Below are 12,800 nucleotides of genomic sequence, written 5' to 3'. Positions count from 1 at the left end.
CGATTGTTTTCTTCTTTCACAAAACGTTTACTCTTTTGCAGACATGTGTGATCTGATGTGGTTTACACTGACATTTTCTCCTTCTTTTTTTGGGGTGGGCTGGGCTTCTTGCCAGATAGAGGCCTTTGCTCTCCCTGTTGCATTACTGTGACACGTTCGAGGCTCGTGTGCTCCCGTACGCAGACCCACAGTGCAAACTGCCGCCTGGCCCTCCGCACTCCAGACCAAAACCACAAGCAGGATGACTGTGGCTCCATTGGTCAGAGAAAGCAGAGGGGTCCACGAAAACAAACTTAAACACTGAGACAATATGATAAACATGCAAAATTAGCTCTTTGGAGCTGGATAAACAAGGACACAGACTTACACACCTTGGATTTGAAATCATGTCTGGGCTCTTTTAATAAGTATTTTGTACAAACTTTAGTGAGCAAAATGGTGGAAAACCCAAAATGGAGGCCCTGGCTGAGGTTTCGGAGGGACATGACCATACTGCGCTGTAATTATATGTTCAGTAATGCTCTGTGGATCATACTGGTGCAGAGACACGTAGAGTTCCTTGTAAAAAAAAAAACATGCAGGCTTTCCACAAACCGTGACCAGAAAACATAGCTTTGCATTGTAAACTCTCACAGTAAGAACACTGGCGAAAAACCTCCTGTTACATTTATCTGTCACATGAACCATCAGCGTGGCTTCATATCACACTGACAGAACAGCATTTGAATCCAATGTTATTTATGCTGTGATGAGCAGCATATTAGCTTTAGACATGGGTGATTTGTGACCTGGGGGTTAGAGAAATTGCAAAAACCTAAAAGGGAAACTCTAATTTAAATTCTTATATTAGACTTATAACTAATACAAAAATTTTTCTGCCTTCTCTACTGGTCATGTCAAGCTTCATGTCACATCAACTGAAGCAATTTCCTTCTTGTGCCTTCACTGGAAAAACAAAAAAACAAACAAACAGCATGTGTTTTACAGTGAGATAAAAATACTGAAATTCATGATCGTATGCCACACGTGATGGATGCATTGCAATGCCTTAAAAGAAACCCCAAAGTAATGAAAACACAATTCCAGTTTATTTACAACTAATTAGCATGTAACAAAGTCCATTAAGTTAAAATTTTGATTTGATGATGGCCACAGATGAAAAGTGAAGGGAAATCGAAATCATCCCGAGGGAGGGGGGGGACATCAATGGCTGTAGTGAATAGCAACCAATCTGATGAGACGTTTCAGTGAAATGAAAGAGATGGAAGGAAAAGATAGAAGGTAATCACCAGAATCAGACACAATTTGGCTCCAGTCCGCCTTGCAGATATTGTACTATTTCCGTGACAACATGGAAAATGTGACCTTAGAGAATCATCAGAGTCATTAAGATTCACTCTCTGGGCAACATGAACATTTACACCAAATTTCACAGCAATCCATCCTATAGGTGCTGCGATATTTCAGTCAGACTGCTGACTGTGTGGAGCCACGCTGCTAGCGAGACCACAAATAAGTCATAACGAACCACACGTATCGTTTAATGAAAAACACACTGAGAACATAACAGCACAAGAATTTCAAACTTCTGTGAATCATGTTCTGACTATGTGAAAAGATCTCGGCCATAATGATTCTGCAAGCAGGATATTTGTGACGGCTGTGACACTTGATTGAAGCGTCCTTTGCGTCATTGTTTGAGCGTGAATCACAGGCAAGCTGTTGATTCAGACGCTCACTTCCTCCTCATCTCTTCCTGTGCTTTACTGTCTAACAGGAAACTCTACACTCTTATACACTCTGACAACGAGTGTTTCTGTGAGTCGCTTTATTGTCCTGAATTTGCACTGTCATTGTGTTACTTTGTGAAAAGGGCACAAAGCTTGTAATCAGATTTAAATAGAGCTGTGATGCTGCTTTATTATTCCCTAATCTGAAAATGAGTTAATAGTAATGATAGGGAAGAAATATTGACATGTCTGCTGTGCTGTGTTTTCAGAGGGCAAGAGAGAAAGTCTCCCATGTAGGGCAATTATTTTCATCAGTTAATCTGCCGATAATATTGATTGATAAGTTCATCATTTGGCCCGTAAAATATCAGACAACAATATCCCAGAGTCCAAGGTGAAGTCATCAAGAGCAACAGACCGAAACCCTAAAGTATCCAATTTTCAGAGATGAATTACGAAGAAAAGCAGCAAGTTCTCACATTTGACAAATTACGAGCAGACGTTTCACACACTCGCCTTAAATGATCAATCATTGAAATAGTTGCAAATTAATCAACTGACTTTATGATCCATAGATAAATAGAAATGACTTTAATTATTTGTTGAAAAGAAAGTGTTCTGGATAACTTATAAAACAGTATCTTAAACTTATATTTCATCTTGTACTTACTGAATGTTATTGATATTTGTCAATAATCTTGACTTTGCGAATATTTTTGATTGCTCTTAAGTGTGTCTTTACCTTCACAATCCGACAGAGTTGAGAGACGCATCTAAACTTTATTGTGCTAAACTTTAACTTGCGGGCCGGAATTGAACTGAGTTGAATTGAATTGATAGGATAGTGGTTTTCAACAGAACATGAAAAATACATGAATGATACAGCATTTCAGTATAATTTCATTATTATAATTTCAGTCTTGTGAAATGTTAAAATCATATTGAGGTGATATGGAAAGTGAAACTGAACGGATGAATGACATGAAAAGTTAAAATTTTTATGAGTTGAGATTTTGTTTTATTTGTCTTTTTAGTAATGTTGTTCTCATGTTATTAACTGCTTTCCTGCCTGTACAACATCCATTGCAGGTCTGCCCGTCCTGGGTGACGATCCCTCCTCTGGTTTCTCCCATTTTTTCCTGTTAAAGGTTTTTCTGGGAGTTTTTCCTTAGTCGATGTGAGGGTCGAGGATGTTGCTATGATGTTGTGTAAAGCCCTTTGAGACAAACTGCTTGTAAAAATGGACTATACAAATAAAGTTGTCTTGTCTTGTCTTGAAAACTTCTGGATGAAAAATACTTAGAAGCCCTGTTCTGAAAGTCCTGCAGTGCCATTTTCGAGTGTCTGACCTTCAACCTTTCAGTAACATTTAATTACACCACCGAGCCCTGTGATGTCCACATCAGAGCATCTTCTTTATGCTCAATTTCCTACCATCAAAAGTTATTTTCTTTAATCATGAAGTCGTCTTTTTTCTTGATATCGTTTCAGAAACAAATTACTTCTGTCCTCCTCTTTTGGGGTCAGGAAGTTGTGGGAAACAACACTTTTTCATAAGGAACTTTAGTGACTGTGTCTTCATCTGATCTTCCCATGATGAAACTATGCAAAGGCCAACACTTCTTCATCCATATTTATTAGTACGCAGAGTTCCTGAAACATATACAGAACAGGCCACGAGGTCAAGAAGCTTTGAAATCTTCAGAGGAGCTTAAGAAAACAGAAACAACCTCCACTGAACTCTAACAACAATCACAAACTGCTGCTGACCCACTTAAAAAGAAGGTAATTATATTAAGCATGCAAGTAAATTGTGTGAAAGACCAAGTTTCTGCAGTCCTGGTTTGGTCCTTTCTCTCAGACCTATTTTGTCTTGGATGTGTATTGGTCAGTTCTGGATCCTGTTTTGTCTGTTCGGTGCCAAACTGGAAGAGCATATGAGACAACTGCACAATGATTTGTATTTCACTTTCTCCCCATTAATGCAAACAATATGATGTCATATGGAGGAGCTAGAGTAACATCTCATCTGTTCATCTGTTTTGACCCATGGAAACTGTTCATGCTGTAACAGACTTATTCTTGTCTTCCTTTATTATTTGCTTTCTTGAATCAGAATAAGTCAAATCAACTTGACTAAATCCTGTCTTAAATTGATCTCAAAACCATCAGGAACCCAACCTGAACCTGGTTTTGAAGTTGAATATTTATGGCACAGCAAGACAGAAACTCAGTGCTCGGCGGCTGAAGTGCGATATTGTTTCTTTTTCTTAATGTCAGCAAATCCCATGAAAAGACCAAAACCAACACTGAACTGATCCTAACAATGTGCTGCCAGTGTAGGCAAAGTCTATAGTTTATTCCTCTCTTCCACAGAGCTCCATTGTCCATCAAAAACTATTAAAAAACCAATGATTCAAACCAAAGGGGACCTTAATGCAGATGAACCTGGGGATTAAGTAGGGAAGGTAGAGAGTGATGGAAAGAAAACTCATTTTAGTGTTAAACTCTAACACAACAGAAAAGGCAATGCATGGGGAAATGGCAGCAGTCAGCACGTTTCTGAATAGGCATATAGTTTATAGTTAGTTTTGCAGGTAACGTGCCAGCATATATGACAAATGCAAAAACAATCCGAGGCTTTTTCACAGCTTTGCCAAACTTTACAGTCCATCCCTCACAGGCTTTCTGATCACTGGGGATCCAATCGCTTGTTTGACTTGTAGTTTCTTACGAGGGGAAACAGACGATCACACTGCAGCCACTAAAGGGAAACGCTGAACCTCTGCAGGCAGCCAAATCTGCCAAGTCATCACAAAACTCAGCTTCGAACATCGACATAAACACAGATGTGCACACACGCAGACCTGGCCTGTTTCATGTACCCCAGCACACACACACACACACACACACAGGCACGCTGCTTTCTTTTCTTTCCATTACAACCTTTGTTTTGGCTAAAGACCGTGCAGATTGCTTACTCTTGTGGTCTTGACCCTCGTGGTGGGGGAGCTGCTGTCCAAACCCTGTTGGAGAGGTGTGAAATCAAACCCCATCTGCTTTGGCAAAAACCTACCACAAGCACAGAAGCTGTATGAGCTACAGAGTCTGCAAAACCCAATCCTAGTTTCTTATTTTAAATAATTTACGCGGCACTTAAAAAGAATTTTCTTTTCTGACTCGAACAAGGGCCACTGAATAAAAACAGTTGCAGCAATTGAGTGTTTTGTTGATGCATGTTGGGTAAAATATGGGCATCTTGGGGGGTCTGTGGTGGCGTACAAAATTGCGCTGATCCCTCTGAATGTCTGCAGTGTCTCGGTAATATCACAGGAAGCGTCATCCTTTACGGCGACGCAGGGTTTAAGAACAACATATTTCATAGTGCGGACAACGTTCCCATGCAACAGCTTTAATAAGAGTCTTTAAGTCATGGTTGTATGAAAGAGAGAGCAATTTACAGCAACAGACTTTAACCACGCCACATGTGGTTCTGATTAAGACAACACTTAATGTGACTGGATGGCAGCCTTTTCCCCTCTCTCGTTCTCTCTCCCTGCAGCTGCTACGATACAGCAAGCTGAGAACCATGGGAGCTGGTGTGGCCATCGCTTTCTGTTGTGGTCAGTGATGTGTTTTTTTGTTTTTTTGCGACTTGTTTTCCAGCATTAACCTATATTACCACTTCTTCAAGGAAAAACAAGGAGACGTGTGGCTGGTTTACCAAAGGCTAAAGTGTTGCTGCCTGCGTGGTGGTGGTGATGGTGGTGGCACAGACATTAAGCAAGAAGAGTGGGAGCTGCACACTGGGAGACAGATGTGCGTCTCAATCAATGCCATGTGGTCACCTGCTGTAACTAAGCGACCCAGATAAGCAGGACAGGCTTGGCACGGCATTAACATAAAGCAGCCGAAAACGCAGAGCACCGCTATTGCAGGTAGAGTTCACCAGAATAGTCAGCAGTCATTATCTCTTTTGACTTTCCTTCTCTATCTCTATTTCCAGGAAGTCCAGCCTGGGCCAGTAAATTCCTAAAAGTTAAACCTCACTGATTTACAGGCCTACCTCAGGCACATGGTGTGCTGCCTTTCAGGAGGACGAGGTGGAAACCTGCAACTTATTAAAGTGATCATTTTAGAGCTTTTTTCCCCCCCTCCCTCCTTCTCTCCAGATGGGCCTCATTCTGCAAGCATCTGGAAGTTTAAGCCTTATTTTCTTCACTGAAAAACTTCGGCCACGTGTGCTACCCTGAAGGTGAACCCTCAGAGATGTTCGTTTACTCGGTCTCTTTCTCCAAGCTTTTCCCAGCAGTGTCACTTGACTGAAACTGTTTCAAACCCTGCAGGCGGTGCCATTAATTCGATTATTTGTTGGGCCTCCTCGTGGCTAAAGAAAGATGAAAGCAGGCCCTGCAGAATGTGGTGAAGTTAATTGAAAACCCTGGCATGGTTGGATTCATTGCGCAACACATTAGCCTCTAGTGGCTTTTTGGTATGACACCTGCATATCTGCCCAGCACAACAGGAAGGTGGGGGGGTTGGAGGGGCAAAGAGGAGACAAGAGCCAGATACAAGTCACCACACAGGACATCCTGGGCAACAGTGTGGGAGGGCAAACACTGTCACTGGTAGGAGGGAGAGAAATGGATCCCGGGGTCTGTCATCTTGTTTGGATATGATGTTCCAACTCAAGGAAACCAAGTGGAGGGGAAACTGTTAACACTTTTCTTTTTCTGGATGCCCGGAGGCAAACAGAAGCAGCAGGAAACACAGCAGGCCTTCTGTGAGTGACGGAGGAATATTTTACACACAGTGAGGCTTCTCCAGGATTTTCACGCATTACTGCAACTATTTACCAGTTAATCAGCAAGTAAGCTATTTTGTTGTTAACACATCGCAAAAGCAAAAGTTACCAGAGTATCTTGTCAGCACTTTATTCACACTGCCTTTGAAGATGACATGTTTTTTTTATTACTATTTAATTGACTACAACTCCTAAGTTCATTATCATCTGTCACCAACTAATATTTTCATCTCTTCGGCAAAAGAAACACAAGTTTTCAACCAAATGAAACCCCACGGCCCCCCAGGTCCATGCTCTCTCCTCTGTCTTCACTAATCTCTGCAAAGCACCAAGGGAATGAAAACCAGGACAAACAAAAGGAAGTCGATAGGAAACATCTTGCATGTACATCCAGGTCGGCATCTCAACATTCTCTTCCTCTGACATGTAAACAGTTCGTGAGCCGAGAATAAAATCTGACACGTAAAAGGAAAAGTCCTTCAGCATCACCATTAGACTTATAGAGGCTCTACTACTGCTGCCTCGTTCACCTCTTTTTTGGCTTCTGTGTCCAGTTTCACAAAGAATCCTATTTTTCCCAAACAGAACTTATGTTGTTTTGAGTAATGGTGACGCTGACAAATAGTGATGATCTGTCATCCTGCCCTTCCTGAGCCGAGGTTTGTCTTTCAGAAGTGGCCTGGAAAATGGAGTACCAAAAAAAATGAAAAGAAAAAGAAAATAAGACCTCTCATAAAATGTAAGATGGACGACCCCGAGAGTCATAGCTTAACACAGCTGGTTGAGTGGATCTGCATTTGAGCTCAAGAAAAACATCAAGAGTTCTAGCAGTTCATGTCCGCCTGGTGCCAAGCATGACACAAAGGCCATTTGTTTTTCATATGCAAAACTCACATTTCGTCTGGTGCACTCAGGATATTTCATCTCATAGCCGACAAAATTAACATTTTGTGCTCAAATCTGCATGACAAAGTTCCACTTGGGCAAGAATCAAAAACAAAAACAAAAACACAACCCCATTTTCATCACAGAGGTAGAAAATGCAAAGCAAGGAGCCCTCTGGGTCGTGGATTTGGGGCCATATTTCCTCTAATTCTACATCTCAGGTTTCACTCGGTTCCAGTCATCCTGCTGAAACACCACAGTGAGACACCAGTGAAAGCCCCTGAAATCTTAATGAACAATGTCTCCATTGCTGCTCCACCCACCACCCCAAACACCACCCACCACCCACCACCCACCAATATAAGCAACTTCAGGAAAGACCCTCACCACAGTACAAGTAGTCTGTGGTCACTTCATCAAGTCCCTGCTGGCTCCTCCTTCTGTTCCACCCCAAAACCCTCCGACCTTTGCTTTTTATGATTGGTTATTTGAGCCAGAGCCCAATGAAACTGTATTTGTTCCACAGCCAGAGCAGAGCACAGCGACCCAAAACCCCCAAGCTGGAGGGCTGCAGTCGAATCTGCTCCAAATTACTTGCACGGCTGCAGAGCACATGGGGTTGAAAGGCTTATATAAGCCTGTGGTAGGAATATTCAATCCGTGTCACCTTCTTTTGAATTCTCTGTGCTCTTTGTTTTTTTTCATCGCCGCTATTTTAGCGTCACAGATAGAAGCTTGGGGAGTAGACAAAGGTCTTTTTTTAACTTTCCCAAGAAAAAGTCATGTTTTTAAAGTGCTGGATGACTAAACAGAAGTTCCAGTCACATTATGCAACATTTTACACATAAATGAGTCAATATTGCTGTACACCACCGCACAACAATAGCAATGACCAGTGCCAAAAGTCACCAAAACTGAAAGAAAACAAAGCAAACAGCCAGCTCCACAACTTCCAATAACTTCCAGCTAACACTACAGGCTGCCGCCATCCACCTATCATTATCTCATCGTGCAGCGAAATAGAGCAGGTTATAGTTAAAAATAGAGAAAATGATGAGCATGTCTTATATCTTTAGTTCTGCTGCTTATCAAAATTTGACTGCTCCAAGACCATTCATTCATCTTTTTACTGAGGCTACACCTCACCTGGGGGATACAGTAAAATCTGTGGTCTCTGTGGTTGCCATGGTCACACAGCCAACCTCAAATGTCAACCTCATGGCGGAACAAGAGAAAAAGTCACAGATTCCCAAAGGTCATGAGGCTTCATCCTCTGGGAGCCATGAATGACTCTGTCAAATTTTAGGCCAACCTATGTTGTGGACGTTGAGATATTTCACTACATAAGTGAAAACTTTGACCAGTGAAGTAAAGCCAGGAGATCACCAAAGTCGACAGGTTCATCCTCTCCATGAATATCTGTACAAACATTTTATGGGGATTCGTAAGATCAATAAATTATTGAGATGTTACAGTCTGGACCAAAGTGATGGACTGACCAATCCAGAGAGCTGCGCTTCAGTTCATATTTCAAAGGATAACACAAACAGAGACCTCACGCTTCGATCTCACTTAAACAAAACACAAATGGTGTGTGGCCATCGAGTAGAAACTCAAGAAAAACGGTGACCTTCACCTATCCTTTACGGTCTTACAATTAATTTTAAAAACATCCAGGGAGCGAGGGATCAAATTAACACTAATGCCTGTTACCTCAGCGCCACTCTTTTCTACTTCTTCCTCATCTCTTTGTGTCTCTGGCCAGGGTCATCTCCAACCAAAACATATCCAGTAGCTCGCCCAAAACCCGAGTCCTCTCCTGGACAAACAGATGGTAAGTCAGCCAGATCTCCAGCTGTCAGACGAGACACGGGCTTGCTGCTTGACCAGACAAAAAAAATGGGTCACCATTATACCACTGATAGCTGAAACAGTCTGGAGGAGGGCAGACGCTATTTTCCACTAATGTGGATCTCATATGAGGACACTGAAGAAAAAAAAAGGGGGGGGGGAGTAAACGCGTGCAGAATTCAACTCATGAGACCAATATATGTAAATAACAGCATGTATAAAAATGGCACGGTGCTCTCAGGAATACTTGGAGGAGGACAAAGGAAAGTTCATTCTGCAGTCAGAGAGACTTCCTGGTGATTTCTGGTTGCCAGAGCAGATGTGAGGTCAGGCGTCCAAACCAGGTGGCTGAGATTTATTCTGATAGTTAATCATATCTTTGCCTTCCTCGCACGTTTTTTATGCATTAACATGGTGTCAGGATCTCCTTAATCAAAAAGCCCTCATTCAGAAGTCACAGATAATAAGTGGAAAAGTGCAAAAATGCTGAATTTACAGAGTGATTTCACAGCTCTGCTGAGGAAAAGAAGTGAGTTTGCTTCCAGAACAGTACGCCTCCATGTATGGCAATTAATCATTTCATAGCTAGCAATGTGAAGTAGGTTCTCTTAAATTTTCTGCTTCTATTCAGTCTGTAAAAAAGCCTTCTTATCCAAACTCTGCAGATCTTTTGCTGCTTCCTAAAAACTCCGCCAGTTCAAGAAAACAGTCAGTCAAAATGAGTCAGTTTACAAAGGCATCTTTAGTTAATCATATTTCCTTTTATCACAGCGTAACACACACCATCCTTGTGTATACACACACACACAAAACAAGCATGAAAGCATCAACGACACGCTGGAGCCTGTCACATCTGCAGTGAAATAAAAAAACACTCTGCTTCACCTGATTAACCTCCCTGACAGGACATGAAAGCTGAGTCATGCCATCACACACAGGATGTCACACAGTCGTTTGGGACGCAGCCACTTCGCCGCCACGTTTCGCTGGCTTGAGTCACCGCTCTTCTGTGACCCGAAGAGAGATCGAGAGATTAATCTGGAACTCGGATTGAGTCTGAACGACTTAATGAAAATCAAACTGAACAGAGCAGGAGGAGGAGGAGGTGAACGCTGAGGAAATAGCAGACCTACTCCCAGCGACTTCCTCTGCAATGAATCGATAGAGGAGACATGCCAGAGGAGCACAGCTTTTCTGAGTCACGCTCTCTTGATAGTAGCTGGAAAATTTTTCAAAGCGAAAGGCCGGGATGCCAAGAAAACTCAAGTCAGGCAGGAAAAATACAGCAAGTGCATAAAGTGGTGACACAATGCAGCGACTTGACTCGAACAAGTGGTCCAGTTTGCTCGCTGACGTCAGGCGTAACGTCACTTACGACGGTCCAGTTAATGAGCTGACAGGTGATTTTACTGCATCAGAGCAACAAAACACCAAACTGTGTTCAGAAATCTGCCGAAAACGGGAATGAAATGTGACCTACACGCTTTCACACACTGTGGTGGGAAGAAACCAAGTACACTTACTCCAGAACGCTACTGGATTCAAGGATTCAAGGATTCAAGGAACTTTATTGTCATACCAGCTCACATTCACATGTTTATGGTATGAAATTAGGACTCAGGTCCCGGGAGCAGTAAGTTACTATAAAAATATAAAGTACGAAGATATAAGCTAAACGGAAAATAGAATATCAAAGAATATAAAACTAAACATTTAAATAAGCTAAATCTTAAATAAGAAGCCGGTTTTAACATATAGCAGCCTAAGTATGCATGTGAAAGTGTGTGCAGTATGAGGTAATCCAGAAAGTAGTCTAATATTGCACATGTGAGTCCTTAGTATTGCACTGCACCTAATTTCAAGGTACTTGTATTTTACCTGAGTATTTCCACACATGAATCCATACTCACACCCAACAGTATTTTAAGCTGTTAACACTTACTCAGCCAGGTGCAACCTTTAAGTGTCGTCTGTATACTAAGGGATCAGTAATAAACAACACACAAAATGCTGTAAGGTCACAGTATCAAATACACAAAGACTGTTTTCACTGATACATGAAGTACATTTTGTTGACAATACTTGTATACTTTTACAAAATTTATTTTAATTCAGCAAACGCAGACAGACTTCGCTATAAAAACATTCAATTACAACTAAAGCTGCACTGAAAATGCCAGTAAAAGTCTAAAGTACTGTCGGTAACATGTACTTGTAAGTGACAAAAGTAATAGTAAGCGACTTGGATTTCAGAAGAACAAACTGCTTCGTTTTATCTATTTTCTGTACCGTCGAGTAGTTTGATACTTCATGTACACCTCGGAGTGAAGTATTTCCCCTGAACTGCACTGCAGTAGAAGTGGAGCTAACGGAGTCACAAGTTGTATTTACAGTACTTGAATACTTTAACTTACAGTTTGAATGCAGGACTTTCATCTTTCATCAGTATAGAGTTTAGATTTGTTCTACTTCGACTTTTATTTAAACAAAAGGCCCGAGTATTTCTTACTTGAACTATCCAACAAGTCCAAGGTGCAGTGTTTTTAAATGACTTCTCACAACAACAGTCTGCCCCATCGATCTGCATGCAAACTGTCAACATGTGATGCATTTGACTCATTTTAGCAAATTAACTCATAACTAAATAAACAACACAACAGATATTATTTTGAGTCCCTGAAGCGAAGTTTTCTCATTTCCATCGCAGTGGTGTCACAATAAGCATCTCTCAGCGCTGACATGCACATTCCCATACAGCAAGCGGCAGCGGCTGCGTTAACCAGCACAACATCATCACAACTGCCTTTTACTTTCAAGTAAACCGTAATAAGCCCCGAGGCGACCCCGTTTGGGTTTCTTGTCTTCATTCACTCACTGACAGTTTTTTACTCACCTTTGCTGGTCAAGAAGCTCCCGGATTGTTTTGTCGCTGTAATATCGCGGTTACACTTCCAAAGGACGAAACTGAGATGAGGGAGAGGAGGAGGAGGAGGGGGAGATAGATAGAGAGAGAGAGAGAGAGAGAGAGAGAGAGAGAGAGTGAGGGAAGGGGAGAAAAAGCAGTTTGTTTCAGAGGCTGTCACGCTGCACAAAGTCTTGAAGCGGCGTAAACAGTGAGAGGAGCGTAAAGAGGGAGAAAGAGGCCAGTGGCATCTAACGGGGGAGGAGGGTCCTGAAGTGGATCCGAAGAAAGTGGAAAAACTGTGACAGCGAGGGGACTGGAGGGGGAGGAGGAGGGGGAGGAGGAGGAGGAGGAAAGGAGGGATGGGACAGAGAGGAGGTTTAGGGAGGTCAGGGGGAGAAGTAGAGTTGCTGTTTTTGTCTTCAGGAGGCTTTCAGATGTTTGGTGTTGGCGCGCGTTCAGGAGTTCTCGCTGATCTTTTCCTTTAATGGAGGTCAAGGCGTTAGTTGTTGAATTAACCCGACATGTTGGTGCCTTTTCATTGTGTTGAGGAAGGTGAACAAGATTATTACAGATCATTAATATTTGTAGCACTGACCAAAGTCCGCTTTTCCTTGTAGCATTTTAT

The 12,800-nt window shown here is 42.0% G+C and overlaps 1 protein-coding gene across 1 annotated transcript in view; it reads right to left on the bottom strand.

Moving 5' to 3' along the window:
• pear1 (platelet endothelial aggregation receptor 1) overlaps window positions 1-12,446 on the bottom strand; it is a 45,785-nt gene extending 33,339 nt beyond the window's left edge. Inside the window, exon 1 of the mRNA XM_046400906.1 lies at window positions 12,164-12,446. The gene's annotated coding sequence lies outside the window, so the exon portion shown is untranslated. The remainder of the gene's footprint in view (window positions 1-12,163) is intronic.
• Window positions 12,447-12,800: the final 354 nt, after the last annotated feature.

Source organism: Scatophagus argus, chromosome 9 (assembly GCF_020382885.2).
Source record: "Scatophagus argus isolate fScaArg1 chromosome 9, fScaArg1.pri, whole genome shotgun sequence".
NCBI classification, from domain to species: Eukaryota; Metazoa; Chordata; class Actinopteri; family Scatophagidae; genus Scatophagus; species Scatophagus argus.
Note: the sequence above shows the minus strand (reverse complement) of the source record. Positions and strands in the feature narration are given on the sequence as shown.